This window comes from Chrysemys picta, chromosome 15 (genome assembly GCF_011386835.1).
Source record: "Chrysemys picta bellii isolate R12L10 chromosome 15, ASM1138683v2, whole genome shotgun sequence".
NCBI classification, from domain to species: domain Eukaryota; kingdom Metazoa; phylum Chordata; order Testudines; family Emydidae; genus Chrysemys; species Chrysemys picta.
In genome coordinates, this window is record NC_088805.1 from 7,490,059 (window position 1) to 7,506,998 (window position 16,940).

A 16,940-nucleotide genomic window follows, 5' to 3' on the forward strand; every position below is an offset into this window, starting at 1 on the left:
AATATTATTGCCTGTCTCTAAAATGTTGCTCTCATTTTCTGTCTCCATGAAGAGATATGCAGGGGGCATTTAAATCAGTAATCTTCATAACAACCCCAGTCCCACTTGTCAATTCCATCCATCTCAAGAGGCTTGATACATACCTAGATTGTCGGCTCTCTGTCATCTTTATGCTGTATGTTTGCACAGTCCCCTAGCACAGTGCCCCTAGATGCTACTATAGAACAAGTAACTAATACTAATACAACCAGTTTAATATAGCACAGATATGTAGTGGTCTGGTACCTTGGAACCTGTCCCAGGGCATAATTAAATAGACTGAAGCCATTATCTGTGCCCCTAGTGTCTTAATCCATGTTTTATGGATTTTTTTACATGCTTGTCTCTCAGATTTTACTGCAATTAAAAACCAAACAAAAAGCACCACATCATAACTATAGGGTGGAGTTTTACTGAGGAGAAACAAGTTTACTTGAGCCTGTTTTATGACAGACAACATATTTATTACTGGGATATGGATTGCACATGGGTAGAGATGGTAAGTCCTGCATTTTCTATTATCATACATATTGATTATTATAATAGAATGGGAGTTATGGAAATCTGTTGAGAAGAGATTATAACTCAGAGGCATTTTACAGAAGACGAAAGAGCTGTGTGTACCTGTGAAAGAGAGAGAGAGATGAGGGGAAGCCTCAGACATTGTAAGGAGAGCTGGGTAAATTTTTTTAGCCAAAAGGTTTTTGGTTTTTTTCCAATGAAAAATGCAGAATTCAGACTGATCGAAACATGTAGAGAATTTAGGTAGAATTCACGGAATTGTTTTGGTTAGAAATAAAAGGACAACAGGAAAACATCCGAAAAAAATCAAAACATTTTGTTTCTACATTTTCAAAATGAAACATGTTGATTCTTTGCTTCGAAAACATCATTTCATTTTGAATTTGAGAGCAATTTTATTTTTTGAAAACGTTTTTTTCAGTTTGTCAAAATGTTTGAAATTTTTGTTTGTTTGTTTCAGCTTGAACAAAAATGGTTTGTTTTTTCAGTCCGGCCACAGAACTGAAAAAAATCAGTTATTTGCACTGACCTAATAATAAATATTGCACACACGTTTTCCACTTTGTACCAAGGGGCTGCCCTAGAATGTGGGAATAGTGGAGCTCAGGGATGTGGCACCACACCTCCTGTTCCCCAGCCGCACGCTCTGTGTTGGGAAGGCTGCAAGGGGAGATATAGAGTCACAACATCTGGCCTACGCCCCTTGAGGATTCCCCAAATGCAGGGTGGCCAGATCGGTGGTGCAAATGGGGTTGTATGGGTATAAAGAACTAGGACCTTTGTTTTAAAACTGAAAAATACAGCTTTAAATTACGGCAGGGGAACAGGTTCATGAACTCACGCTAGTTTTGCAAACGCCAAAAATAGTTTGCGAGTTTCGCCACTACTTTGGAAATTCCATGATGGTTACCCATCCCTATTTCAGACAATAACCAGGTATTGAGCTGTCACCAATGGAACAGATTCTTCTGTACAGGATCGAGAATACGCCCAGAACTCACATGCTTCTCACAGATAAGCCCAAGGGATCAGCAGGGTGCTGTCCATATCTTAACAAGGAGAATCCTGCAAAAATATTCCCCTTAGCCTGTGATACACACTGTGTACAAGGAGGGAGGGGACAGGGTAATAAACAGGGAAATTGTCCCAAATTTCCCTTTGCTTTGGTGGAAGGCCCTCCAGCATCTTCTTCAGCACATCACTGAGAAGGATGGGGTTTGGCATCCCAGCCAATTGCTTAAATTCTGGGATCTGGTCAGAATTTCCTTGTGAACAAGTCCACAGCAAGCACCTACTTGGGAATATGTCATTTGCACTCAGGCATCACTACCATGTGCTGAGACAGGAGTACTTAATTCCTGCTTCAGGAGTCGACGTAGCTTAGGTCAACTTACCGCGGGGTCCACACTACGCTGGGTCGACGGGAGACACTCTCCAGTTGATTTACCTTACTCTTCTCGTTCGGGGTAGCGGGGTCGACTGAAGAGCCATCTGCAGTCGATTTGGTGGGTCTTCACTAGACCCACTACATTGGCCCCAGTGCATCAATCCCTGGAGCATTGATCCGGGGGGTAGTGTAGACATAGGAATAAGCTATAGCTGCATCCACACTAGCAGAGTTGTAACACTTTAACTATACTGGTATAGTTTAAAGCAGTACAACTTTTGTGTGTAGATGAGGCCTTAGATAATGCCTCGCATCATGGGACTCTAATGCTGACTGAGGGTTCCAGGGAGCTACCAACATAGAAATAATAAATATTAATAATAAAACTCACACTCTCAAACAGCAAATGTAGCTGTCTCATTACCTAGGAACAGAGCCAGGCTGTCATGACCCAGACTGAGGATATAATTGGCCTCCAGAGTTTCTTAATGGTTGTTTATGGATCATATATGGGAATCGACATGTGCAGATTCCAACCAGTGAGGTACATAACAGCAGCATATGCCATGCCCACGCAGTAGGCTCAGTTTGGTCAAGTAAGTGGGTGAACATAAGTTGTTTGCACGGAGACAAACAGTCTGTTTTGTGACTGTTATCTATTGCTGGCGGTTGTACTGCCCCTTATCATGGCAGGGTTATTCTCGCTCAGGTAGAGAGAGCAAACCCTGGAATGGCTGTTGCTATCAAGGATTGTACATGCACAAGAGGATTACACATTTCGCTCAGGGCTAACAGGCATTAGGAAAGTGCACTGAGAGGAAACGTGTTTGAACAGCACCTAGCCGAATGGGATCCTGGTCTCCGACCGGGACGCCAAGGCACTCTGGAAATACAAACTAATAATAATGTGTCATGCACACATTGGGGGAGGGATAGCTCAGTGGTTTGAGCATTGGCCTGCTAAACCCAGGGTTGCGAGCTCAATCCTTCAGGGGGCCATTTAAGGATTTGGGGCAAAAATTTGTCTGGGAATTGGTCCTGCTTTGAGCAGGGGGTTGGACTAGATGACCTCCTGAGGTCCCTTCCAACCCTGATATTCTATGATTCTAAAACAAGGTGGCCCTTTGTCTTCCTCCGGTGGCTTGACCACATCCAGCTGTTTACAAGGCTGCCGTGGTTCTAAATACACATGCTTCATTCATGTATGACTGGTAGTGGGAGTTCATGCTTTTTTAGAGCCACAGGTCACATCTCCGATCCCCACAGGTGACCCAGTCAGGGGCACTGTTACATATGAAAGATAAATGAGGTTAGCAAACAATCATTTGGCCTCATTGCTACATGTTCCAGACATAAAAAGCTTGCAGGAACAGCCCCCCCATTTTCATCTTTGAACTAATGACGATCTGAAATTAAGCCCTGGTCATTGTTAAGCAAATACTCATAAGTAGCAAAGAGGAAGAGGAGGAAGAAAAAGGTAGTGTCTGGACTGGGGTTTTGTTACATTTAAACAAACATTTGAAAGTTCCGCTGCAGTGGCAACAGTTTAATTGTGTTCAGCCAGCTGTCTTGAGAAACAACTTTCTTGAGAGCTTCCTGTTATTTCCTCATTCGGATCCTGGCCTGTCTCGTATTTTGGAACTTCAATTTACCGCCCCCTGCTGAACCGTAGACGAGCAGATGGAAGCAAAAAACGGGGACAGAAAAAATTAAGCTTATGTTCTTACCATCATCTTCATTCATCTGTATTACAGTAGCATCTAGGGGGCCACACTGAAATCAGGGCCCCGCTGTGCTAAGCACTGTACAACCATGAGACAATCCCTGTCGTGAAGAGTGTACAGCCTAAATAGGGAAGACCTGCAAAGGGGGAAGAAGGCACTCAGAGATGCAATGATTTACCCACCGTCAGTCACAGAGGAGGGATTAGAATTTAGGTTTGCTGACTACCAAGGGCAGTGCCTTAGCCGCTAGGCCAAATTGTCTCTCTGTACTGAACTGACAGTGGTTTTCACATGTTTTGCACTCACTTTTCATAGGTGACCACACAAGGTGAAAATTATCTTTGACCTGGTCTACAATTAAAACTTATGCCAACAGAGCGATCTCAGCCCGGGTGTGAAAACAAACAAACTCACTAACATAACAACATCGCTATGCTAGCGAAAAAAGCCCCAAACCACCCCACCCACCCACACGTGGATTCAGCAGTGCTGATGGAAGAGTGCTTCTGTCAGTTTAGCGAATGTCATCCGGGGAGGTGGAATTCCTACATCAGCAGAAAAACGCCTTCTGTGGGTGTAGGCTGCAAGCTGCGTTGGCACTGGGGGGTATGACGGCAGAAACTCTGGAGCACAGGGATAGACTTTGACGCGTTCTCTTCATGCCCGTTTGTCCTCCCGAATACCAGAAGAAACAAAAATAAAAACAATAATACTTCAGGCATAAGTGCTTTTCAGCTTCAAAACCGTTTTTTTTTTTTTTTGAAGCAAAGCTTAGTTAATTAATTAATAGAGAAAGAGGGAAAATGTGCATGCAAGCAAAGCACAAAAGCACAGAAATTGAGAGGGCTCTGAGCAGAAATGCAGCTCGGGGGGAAATTACCTTGCCTTCTCTTTCTTCATTAAACTCAAATTCAAGTCCAAACAGGCACCAGTCTGAATGCGGCCTGAGAAACACACAGGAATGGGGTGTACACATTACAAATTGGCTCTGAATTACAGGGCAGCCTGAATTCACTATTCCCTGTGTGTGTTTGTGTCTTTGCACAGTGAGGTACTTACATCTCAACACATCCGTGGCTTTCGGAGTATATTGACTTAATGAGAATTACAGTTGGGAAGACGCCAGTACGCAGAACATCCGACAGTTGTTTATTGTTCCAACAGTCTTGTTGAGTGATATTTGTCTTTGGAAAGAGCTTTGATGAGCCCCGCCTTGCTGTCACAGAAGTCATGGAGATGTTTTGACAAGGACGTCAGTGGGAACGAGCTCTCGCCTTTTAGTTCTTGCTCCAAGGTAAATAGTGGTATTTCCCCTGTGGTAGGAAAGAAAGAAAGAAAGAAAGAAAGAAAGAAAGAAAGAAAGAAAGAAAGAAAGAAAGAAAGAAAGACTAAATTTTGGAGTTACAGGAAATAGGGGAAACTGGAGACAGGGGAGTTATTTATCAGACCAGCTATATGCTGCGAGTCTCTCTGATCTGCCACTAAACCATATATGTTAAGCGAAGCACACGGAGGGTGTGAATGGTTGCTGAGGGTGTCAATGGCAGCTTGGGTAGACATACCTGCGCTAGCTGTACTTGAGCTCGCTCACTAAAAATAGAAGTGAGGACACCATGGCATGGGCTTCAGCGCTGGGTGCAGAAGCAAGTAGGTACCTGGGGGTCATTGTGGGTTTGTGCAGCCCACCCTGAAGCCCAGCCAAGGCATCCCCACTTCCATCTTTAGCAAGCTAGCTAGAGCACAACTAGAGCAGGTCTGCCCCGGCTGGAATGTAGACGTCCTCTGAACCAGATTAATCCTTGCATAAGTGCAGGTGCCAGCAGAGGGACAGAGGTGAAGCAGTTTGAGCCTCTCCTATTCAGGAGCGCTGGAAGCTGGTGCACCCTTAGGCTAGGGTAGTCCTAAGGCCTGCCTTAAATCGCATCCCTGAGTCAATGGCTCCTTTTGCTGGATGCAGAATAGCTGGGACATTACCGTACTCCAGACAACTCTCCTTCTGCTCCAACACACCTCCTCCTTCCTTCAACCTGCTCTCAACCCACCCCCGGCCTAGCCCAGAATGCCCCCTCCAGCCAGCGCTGTGGCAGAGAGAGAGCAGAGCTGCCATGGCCAATTCTACACGCAGCATAGGAGACTAATATTCCCCAGAGGGGGCTTCTTGTGTCTGTCCTATGGCCCCTTTGGTCCAGCTTAGCGAGACCAAAGGAAAATGATAGATTGGGCCATGGGGCCAGATTCTTCTCCCAGATACAAATCTGAAGTAATTTCACCATATTCATTGGAGTTCCTCTAGATCTCCGACAGCTGGAGCTGAGATCAGAACCTGTCCCGATGGCGCTGTCACAGGGAACTAACTTAAACCGGCCTTTGGCTCTTGCTTTTCGGTTTTCGAGCATTAGCTGTCAAAAATGCCCCACTCGATTCTTCAATGCAGCTAAAATTCTAACCTTTTGCAAGCCACGACCCCCACAATCTCTCTACCCGACCAACAGTGAAGGATAAAGCTCCCCCAGTCAAATTATGGAGGCACTGAGTAACCACAAAGAGAAAGATACCTGGCAAACTGTTCAATTCACAGCTTCAGTAACTTATCCCTATGATTTAGTACAGTTGAGTGGGTCCCGGACATCTTCTTTGAACAGTAGCACGCAGCATTCACAGTAGCTCCTCAGTGTTCATTTTGGGGATGTGCCAGGTTCATATTTCTGTCATTTTCCTTTGTATCTGGGTGTCCATATATCTATTTACTGCTAGTCGAGTCATTGCATTAGCAAATCATTCCAGCTATTTATTTAGCAATCCATCAGTGTTGTTGTCACTTTAATTGCCTCTGTCTCCATGGATTGCTATTATTTATCTGTCTTATTAGCAATACATATAGTGCCATCCACCCAATACATTCATTCCATAATTACATGTGTCGATGTTATCTATGGACTTCCTCCCGCTTATAGAGTGGCCGCTTTCTTAGGAAGGAGAGAAATGTGCTTCAAAGCACAAAAAAGGTTAATTTCATTGTCCGTTATCATTACTGATTAATATTTTCTTTAATTGTTAAGCACTAACACCGCACTCAAGACACAAAATGAAGACCAGCCTTGCTCCGAAGAGCTTGACATTAAAATAAAGAGCCACGTTGTAATAGCCTTACTCATGCTGAATAGCACCTTACAGCGGGTGGAGAGACAAAGGGGATAGTAACGGTGCACGGCACTGTTTTCATAGTGAGGATAGGAATCACATTCTGGCCCAAAAGGAACAGCAAAGATGGGACATACTGGGAAAGCCGTTGGGAGGGAGAACTTGGAGAGACAGGCTGTTTGTTTTGGTTTTTTGAATGTGTGATTGCTTCGCTTCTTGCGGGCATTGGAGAAGGAGGGATCTGAATGTCAGGAGGTGACTTGGTGAATAACAAGGATTAGGCTTTTCTAGGACATGCCTTACCATAATAGCTATAACTATAGATAGCTGAGCGCTATATCTCCACGACCTATCTTCTCTTTGTATCTCTCTTCCTATGGTGACAAATGTCTCTCCAACTTCTTTCATCAGAACCCTGGTCCCGATAGAATATATTTGAGTTCGATTATAAGAGGCCAAGTACATCGTTGCCCTGGCCCTGGTATAATCATTTACAGGAGTGCTAGTGGGTGAAAAATGCTATTAAAGTAGAAGGTTGTATTTTGCATCTACTTTGCACTGGTATAAATGACAACCCAATGTGCAAGGAAGGTGTGAATCAGGCCCCAGGTCTTTAAGACAAGGACTTCTAGCTAGCGTCATGAAGTCTGTTTTGCCCTGCTCCAGCATAAATGTATTTGCTTCAGTAGTATGGTTTTTTTTTTATTCCCCTTCTTTCTCTGCATTTATTTTTCACTCTGTCCCCTCTCTTCTCCCTGTTTTTCCACCCTATTTCTTCATAAAATATTTTCCTATCTATTCCTTTTTCCCCCTCTCACCAAACTAAAATTCAAACTCAGTGGTGCTGGAGTTAATCCAGCACTAGAACCCAGAACATTTGAGTAAATTTGAAATTAGACAATGCAAAAGTTATCTGTTGCTATGAATAAGTGTCATCTATCTAGCTATCTATCGATCTCTTTTCTTTAAATGCTTCCCCGCTGTAAGTCAATTATGAAGTGTAAAATGGTTCCAAGGAACTATTGGCTATTTCCTAGCCAAGTGGCTTACACATCATAGACTGGCAGCCTCAGTCTTTGTGCTCAAGAGTTGGCTAGCGTCAGGTGATGGAAGAATTCGGCAAACCTCCCAGACCTCAGGGAAGCGTATCCCTTTTCATGGATGTGTTTCCCAGCAGCAGCCATGAATGGGCTGATTTGTGCACGTGTGCTTGTGTGGCGGGTGGCAGGAGGGGAGGAAATGACATGTCAGGTAAGTGGCCAGTTGCCATCCACATGGTTTGCTCAGTTAAGTTTTCCTTGGAGAAGGCCATTGTGTGGTGTACTTTCTCCCTCTTGGGGATCGGCTCAAAACTGCCGGCCAAAAGCTCTGCTTGAACACCACTGTGGCTACTAATTTGTGGTCAGGCACTAGAGAAAGCTGCACCATTTCAGTGAGCTGTCCCAGCCTGTGGTCAGACTCACTGCAAGTTACGTCAGGTGAGAATTAAATCAAGATGCTTTGGGGGTGTTTGGGTTCTCCCGGTGCGTCCAAAAAGGGATCCTTCCCCTTAGCCCAATTGAGAGGCATCCCACTTGCCAGCTTTCAGCTATAATCCACTCTTGAGATTGATTCTTATACGGAGGAGCCAGCCCCTCTTATATCATCAGAACAGGGCTGATGGAACAACGCCGCACACAAAAGTCATTTGCAGGTTCAACCCGGAACCCTCAGCAGCACAGCCCAGACCTCTCTCCACTTGAGCTAAAGAGCTAACTCTTAACTGGCAGCAGTAGCAAGTGGTTATCTTCTCTATAGACCACACACTAGAGGAGGACATACCAGGCATTTCGCTAACGGGCTACGCATAGGATTTGTACTTGTCCTCCACGTGGGGTGAACTGCCCCCCCCTGCACTTGTTTAAATCTCTTGTAGAGGGTAAGTCATTTCACACACACGCTTTCCTCCAGCTTTCAAGGGGTGGGAGATGCTGGAGGTGGAGAAAAGCAAATCCAAAGCCTAACCTGGTGGATGGCCGCCAATTCCGCTGGGGAATTTAATAAACTAACAAATCTTTACAGGCATCCAAGTTCTATACTTCAAACGCAGAGAAAGGACAAGGCACACTGCATAGGGAGGCAGATTGTTTATCAGCCTCGGGTGTCCAGTTCTCAGTCAATGCTGAGATACTGTTATTAGAATGCTCATTTAAACACCTACAGAGCTCACAGCTCATGGCGGTTGGGAGTTTTCCAGCTAAATGGTTTTTTGATGGAATACGTGTGTGACGGTTTGGATCACAGAAACACCCTTGGGAACTGCCAACTCATGTGCCAAGACTACTTCTGCCCCTGCTTTCCTGCCTTGCCAGCCTGGGACTCCAACACCCTGTCCTGTTGAGCCAGACACGCCAGTCTGCTCCAACACAGACCCAGGGTCTGAACCACGTGCTTCAGAGCTGCAGACTTAACTGAAAGCAGCTTACAGAAGTGCTCCGGTCTTTAACACTCAGTTGCCCAACTCTCAATGGGGGCTAAACCCCAAATAATTCCATTTTACCCTATATAAAGCTTATACAGGGTAAACTCAAATTGTTTGCCCTCTATAACACTCAGAGAGAGGTATGCACAGCTGTTTGCCTCCCCCCCCCAGGTATTAATACATACCCTGGGTTAATTAATAAGTAAAAAGTGATTTTATTACATACAGAAAGTAGGATTTAAGTGGTTCCAAGTAGTGACAGACAGAACAAAGTGAACTACCAAGTAAAATAAAATAAAACACGCAAATCTAAGATTAATACAGTAATAAAACTGAATACAGATAAAAACCTCACCCTTAGAGGAATTCCAGTAAGCTTCCTTTTACAGATTAGTCTCCTTCCAGTCTGGGTCCAGCAATCACTCACACCCCCTGTAGTTACTGTCCTTTGTTCCAGTTTCTTTCAGGTATCCTTGGGGCAGAGAGGCTATCCCTTTAGCCAGCTGAAGACCAAATGGAGGGGGTCTCCCAGGGGGTTAAATAGACTCTCTCTTGTGAGTGGAGACCCCCCTCCTCTCTCCTATGCAAAGTCCAGCTCCAAGATGGCATTTTGGAGTCACATGGGCAAGTCACATAGATTCATAGATTCTAGGACTGGAAGGGACCTCGAGAGGTCATCGAGTCCAGTCCCCTGCCCGCATGGCAGGACCATGTCCATGCATGACTCACAGTTTCTTACCAGGTAGCAGCCATGGCTTACCTGCTACCTTGAATGTCCTCATGTAGACTTCCTATGTGGATTGGGGCCTCCCAAGATCCGTTGTCCCTTCAGTGTTTCTTGATTGGGCACTTCATTTGCACATTCCTTTCTCAAGAAGCTGACCAAATGCTTTACAAAGGCTACTTAAAAATCAAGCCAGTGCCCAGCCAATATTCATAACTTGGAATACAAAAATGATACATGCATACCAATAGGATGAATAGATTCAGTAGATCATAACCTTTACAGAGATATGTTACATGGCATATGTAGCATAAAACATATGCTCGTTATGTCATATATATATATTCATAAGCATATTTCCATAAAGCCTTATGGGGGGCACCGTCACAACGTGGTTTCCAAAAAATGGACATTTTTTTATAAGGAACTGTCTGCTTTGCTGAAATGATTTGATTTTCCCCCTCAGAAAAAAATCTATAGCTAGGGCTTCTGATTCTAGGTTTCAACACTGATAAAACACCCTTGATTTCAAAAATAAAATGCAATTGTTGTTTATCCAGTAACCACTGGAAAAAAACACAGGAAATGGTTACTCAACTTATGTTGACTTTACCCCTTTCCCAGTGGAGTTTGTGACACCCCTGCTCCCTGGCTTGTATCTAAGTGTTTGTCCACATGGAGCAGTAATTGTGGGCTATGAAGGTGTGGTTTCTAAAACGCACTGTTGTGTTGCACATGAATTGGTCCATGTAGACCCTGCTAGTGCACGCTGAAGGTTCCTTCGTGCACTTGAATGTAGTGTTGTTTGAAACATTACTAGCTGTGTATGCAAATAGAACAGCTCAAGAGCCACATTCTCCAGTGGGCTACATCCCTTTTACGCTGCCTGAGTGGAAACAGGCAAGAAACAACCAGCCGAGGATTCCCTTTGTATTGAGGAAAGCTCTGCTGATACAAAGCCACCCCCAACCCTTGCTATAAAGAGGGGGCATGTCAGAAGCAGGGTGGGGACTGATAGAGGGCACAGCCGAGCAGAGCTCCGTTATACCAATAACAAATGACAATGTGTGGCTACAGCCACAAGTAGGTAGCAGTGCTGAACTGCTCCAACTCAGCCGGAGCCTGGAGGGGCATTGGCTCCCCCTAACCACTGTGCAACCCATAAAGAGGGTGCTGTGAGCCTGCCGCTAACTGGCTGTGTGGGAGGAGGAAGGGTTGGTGCCGTGACCCCTCTTTTTCTCCTTCCAACCATCTTTGCAGAGGCCAACGCCGCTACTTTTGTGGAGTACAAGGAGTCACAGTGCCTGGCCCTTTTACAGTGGGTGGTAGTCTCCTTACCATATACTTTCTCCTTCCTTTGTGCATACAGGCACAGCCAGGTCTTCGAGTGGTGAAAACAGCATCAGTGCATGCTTCTGGAAACAGGGCAATGTATGCATCAACCTTGATGGTACCATTTCCAACGATGGGGCCTGACTCTCCTCCACTTTCACTATTGTAAATCAGGAGCGAGTTCACGGCTGTCAGTGGAGCTACGCCAGTCTCCTAAGTCAAGAACAAGGGATATGTTCCATGACATGAAATGGTGATAAAAGAAAATGCTATTTTACACATTGAGCATGTGGAACTCATTGCCACAAGACATCACTGTGGCAAAGATCTTAATGGGATTCAAAAAGGAATTTAACATTTATTTGGATAACACAATGATCCAGGGTTATAGTGTAAACGTTACAAAATTATCAAGAGATGTGGAAGGGATGTAGGCCCAGATCCTCAAAGGTATGATTTCAATTTGAGTTAAGTACGTAAGTACCTTTGAGGATCTGGACCCTATAAATTCTCATGCTTCAGTGCTTAAGCCAACCTCTAATTAACAGGGGTCAGGAGAAAATTTTTCCTGGGGGTAGGTTATCCCATAACTTCCAACTGCAGGATTTCTTGCACCTGACTCTTTATCTTATCCTGACCAATGTCAGAGACAGGTTACAGAATTAGGTGGACCATGGGTCTCATCCACTGTGACAATTCATATGTCCCTAAAATCAGTCCCCATACAACTTTAGAGCCATGGGGAGGACAGCACAAACAAACCAATGCCTAGTAAAAAGAAAAATAACTGCGTATAAAGTGAAGGAACTGTGATCATTCTTAACACGACAGGAGGTGTTTTTAAACAGCTGAGAAAATTAAAATCTATTTTTAAAAGCTCATTGACAGCATTCCTTTAAACAAGGGCTGTCGTTTCAGCTCTGCAGTTTCCCTTATTTATGGGGTTTCCATTTGCATGCTAAAGACATTTCTGTTGCAGCAAAATCTTCCCTCTGAACCTAACCACACCCCTGCTCCTCTGCAGCAACATGAAAAGGGAGAGCTCTCTGCTCTCAATTAAACAGATACATATCTGGAGTAACTTTACTGATGGTAATGGGACTTACTCTATATTTACACTGGTGAAAATGAGAGCATAGACTGCCCCATAAGACATTCTCTACTTATTGTCATCTAACCTCATGGGAATCTGCAACAAGAGGGATAGCTCAATGGTTTGAGCATTGGCCTGGTGAACCCAGGATGGTGAGTTCAATCCTTGAGAGAGCCATTTAGGAATCTGGGGCAAAAATCTACCTGGGGATTGGTCCTGCTTTGAGCAGTGGGTTGGACTAGATGACCTCCTGAGGTCCCTTCCAACCCTGATATTCTATGATTCTATTGGAAAGGCCAGGTCAATTGCATCCCTAGTGTAACTCTACTGATCTCAATAGCATTACAGCAGGGAGGAACCCAGTACACCGGGACCAAACGAAGAGGGTATGTCTAGATTGCAATTAGACACCTGTGGCTGGCTGGTGCCATCTGACTAAGGCTGAGGGGGCTTGGGTTAAGGGGCTGTTTAATTGCAGTGTAGAGGTTTGAACTGGGGTTGCAGCCTGAGCTCTGGGATCCTACAGCCTCCTCCCCCCGTTACCATAGTATTGAGCCCCTTGCAATCTTTAATGTAATTATCCTCACAACACCCCTGTGAAATAGGGCAGGGCTCTTATCTCCATTTTACTGATGGGGACCTGAGCCCAGAGAGCTAGGCACCTAAATACCTTCTAGGATCTGGGCCTAAGTGACTTGCCCAAGGTCACACAATGAATCTGTGGTGGAGCAGGGAAATGATCTCCCAAATTCCAAACTAGCACTCTAACCATTGGACAATACTTCCTCTCTATGGCCCTGCCTAACTGCATGGGAAATCTCTCAACAACAGGGTCCCTCAGGAGGTTTCTCACATTGTCTGCTCCCAGTTAGGTCAGGAATACAAAGAGAACAACCTTTCCTCTCAGTATTTGGTCTCTTCTGCTTCCATTCCCAGCCAAGCTCAGACGCACAATAGCCCAACAGAAAGGACAAACATATCATTGAGAATCAGCTGATTTTCCTTTAAAAAAGCCTGAACAGTTTCTATTTGGTTTCAGTCTGAATTTCTGGCAAAGATTCAGGTCATTCTGTTTCCCCTGAAGCGCTTCACCCATCCCTACTGCTAACGCTCCCGATCATTTTAATTATTCTGTGCTCACCTCAGGCCTTAGAACAAACCTGCCAGCCGTCTGGCAGGAACTAGTGACATCTAGCAAATGCATTCACTATGACAAATAGACAACAGTCTGCAGAGAAAATAAATCCACATACCGGTGTGTCAACTTGCACATGCTAGAACCCCCCTGATTCACTCTTCCAGGAGTACAAGGAAAGTACTGTTCCTTGTACTCCGAACCTAATCTTGGAGGTACTAATGCAGACAGTCTCAACTGTGCTCTCTGGAGCACTTTCGGGGGTGGAGGGTTGGGGGTGTCTATAGAAAACTGACAGGTCACATGGTGCTGGCTTAGGGTGACCAGATGTCCCGATTTTATAGATTTAATATTTTTGGGTCTTTTTCTTATATAGGCTCCTATTACCCCCCATCCCCTGCCCCAGTTTTTCACACTTTCTGTCTGGTCACCCTATGCTTGCTCCTCCTCCATTTTTACAGATGCTACTACAGGCATCCAGGTTCTTCGCTGGAAAGAACAACCTTGGATGGTCATAAAAGCGTCTGGAAACCAGGAACTGAGCCCAGTTGCTTCCACCAGGCACCGCTGCTACATAAGAGGAGCTGAAGAGAAAATAGATGTCCCCATTGGAACACTAGGAGAGTAACCTCCAAGCAAGCAGAGAACCAGGAAGCACGGCCAGGATGTAAGGAAGGTGTGACATACGGGAGTGCTGCTAAAGGTCTAAACTTTATTTCCTGGCCCCAGCCATGCAATACGGATCAGAGTCACATGATAGGGGTTAGTATTAATGGCTACTATTAACATGTTCCTTATATAATCAGGTGTAAATAAAGCACGATATGAAACCCAAAGGACAATCGCAGACTAAATCCATGTACTTTACAGACATCTGGGATGCAGATCAGAGGAGACAAGCTGAACCTATGATGATGGAATTATTTTGCCTCTTAGTGGACATCTGTCAGTAGAGTGACTATCATTGAAACCCAATGGCTTTTGGATCGCACGGTCACTTCTTGTTCTCAAAACAGTTCCCTCTGCAATTCCCTGTTTGGCCACCAACCAAAGCTTGTGTTTCACCCTGCTCTCGCGCTTCACTTTTAGCATAGTTTACAACCATGTCCTCAGGACTCGCCTATGTTTATGACCCTGAAAGAGAGCAGGGGAAGATGTGTCTGATCAAAGGGACAAATTCACCTAATCAAGAGCGTGTTGTGTATCCAATTGTTCCAGAATGCTGTCAATCCATTGAGGCTTTTCTAATTCCCTGCAGGCAGAGCTAGAGACTTGCCTTCATTTTACAGCCACAAGAATTTCCCAGAAGGAAAATAGCTGTAAATTTTGTCAAGAAGGGGAAGCCCAGTGCTGTGGCTGGGGCCAGGAGTTTCTTTTAGGAAGCAGTAATCGATGATCAGCCAATTGCAGCACTTTCCATGCCTTGTAAAATGCATATGAGCTGCCTTGTATTACTTTGTAATGGACTCACTGTAACTAGGAGCAACTTTAAAAAAAAGTTTCCTTTTTTTTGTAGCTACAAGTATGTTCTGAGGTCTACAAACACACCCAGCACTGAGAGACATAAAGGGCCAGATTGTTAAAGGTATTTAAGTGCCTAAAGATGCAGGTAGGTGCCTAGTAGGATTTTCAAAAGCTTTCCATTGATTTGCATCGATGTGCTTTTGAAAATCCTATTAGACATAGCAACTTTAGGTGCCTACATATCTTTAAAAATAGGTCCTAAAGAGCTCGGTCTATTTAGCTCATTGAAGAGAAGATTAAGAGGATGGTAGTCTATAATGACCTGCACAGAGAGAAGTTGTTTGATAGTGGAGGGCTCTTTAATCTGTTTGACAAAGGAACGATCCAGGCTAGCTATGGAAGCTAGACAAATTCAAACTGTAAATGAAGCACAAGTGGGAGTAATTAACCCCTGGAACCGCTTACCATGGAACATGGTGGATTCTCTGCCACTTTGAGTCTTTACATCAAAGCTATACCGTAGTTCAACCACAAGTTGCCGGGCTCAATGGAAAAGCAACCGGGTGAAATTGTCTGGCCTACATTATGCAGGGTTAGAGTAGATGCTCACAACGGTTTCAATTCTAGCTTTAAAATCTGTTAGGCTACAATGACGAGATTGTAAAAAATGACAAAGAGACCTGTGCAGGGCCGGCTCTGGCTTTTTTGCCACCCCAGGCAAAAAAGCCTCCTGCCGTGCCTCCCCCACCCCACCCACCCACCCCAGCGTGGCAGGGGAGGGCGCCAAGCCCGGCCGCGAGCCCGCTCTCCACGACTGGCCGGAGCGCCAGGAGGAGGGCGGAGAACCCGGCCGGGGCTCCGCTCTCCCCGGCAGCCAGAGCACTGGGAGGAGGGTGGAGAGCCCGGCCGGGGCTCCACTCTCCCCAGCGGCCAGAGCGTCAGGGGGAGGGCGGCGAGCCCACCGCGGCTCCGCTCATCCCGGCGGCCGGAGCGCCGGGGGAGGGCGGCAAGCCCAGTTGGGCCCCGCTCTCAGGCCGGAGCGCCGTGCCACCCCCCCTCCAGGTGCCGCCCCAAGCACATGCTTGGTGGGCTGGTGCCTGGAGCCGGCCCTGGTCCTGTGGCACCTTATAGACTAACAGATGTATTGGAGCATAAGCAGGGCCGGCTCCAGGGTTTTGGCCACCCCAAGCAGCCAAACAAACAAAAAGCTGCGATCGCGATCTGCAGCGGCAATTCGGCGGGAGGTCTTTCGCTCCGAGCAGGAGTGAGGGACCATCCGCCGAATTGCCGCCGAACCGCTGGACGTGCCGCCTCTCTCCAGAGTGGCCACCCCAAGCACCTGCTTGGTAAACTGGTGCCTAGAGCCGGCCCTGAGCATAAGCTTTCGTGGGTGAATACCCACTTCATCAGACGCATGTAGTGGAAATTTCCAGAGGCAGGTATAATAGGGTGACCAGATGTCCCGATTTTATAGGGACAGTCCCGATATTTGGGGCTTTTTCTTATATGGGCACCTATTACCCCCCACCCCCATCCCAATTTTTCATACTTGCTGTCTGGTCACCTTAAGGTATAAATATGCAGGCAAGAATCAGTCTAGAGATAACGAGGTTAGTTCAATCAGGGGGGATGAGGCCCTCTTCTAGCAGTTGAGGTGTGAACCCCAAGGGAGGAGAAACTGCTTTTGTAGTTGGCTAGCCATTCACAGTCGATTTTTACAGATCCAGACTAACACGGCTACCGCTCTGATAAATGACACGATTGTGTTTTTCACTGACTGATAGGCTATCCACACTAAAGTAATTGACGTTGGATGAGGTTATTCCTGGAATGACAGTCCCTTCACACTTTAAAAGGTGCGCTCACTCAGAAGTGTGTCGTCGGTCCTCTCATCACAGCCCACAGGTGTCTCTGAAGT

At 45.6% G+C, this 16,940-nt stretch overlaps 1 long non-coding RNA gene across 1 annotated transcript; it reads left to right on the forward strand.

The window, feature by feature from the left end:
• The first annotated feature begins 471 nt into the window (after nt 1–471).
• LOC112059994 (uncharacterized) lies at nt 472–15,736 on the forward strand. Its single transcript, XR_002889300.3, has 3 exons — nt 472–538; nt 4,720–4,966; nt 14,020–15,736. It is a non-coding gene; the product is annotated as an uncharacterized LOC112059994 (long non-coding RNA).
• Nucleotides 15,737–16,940: the final 1,204 nt, after the last annotated feature.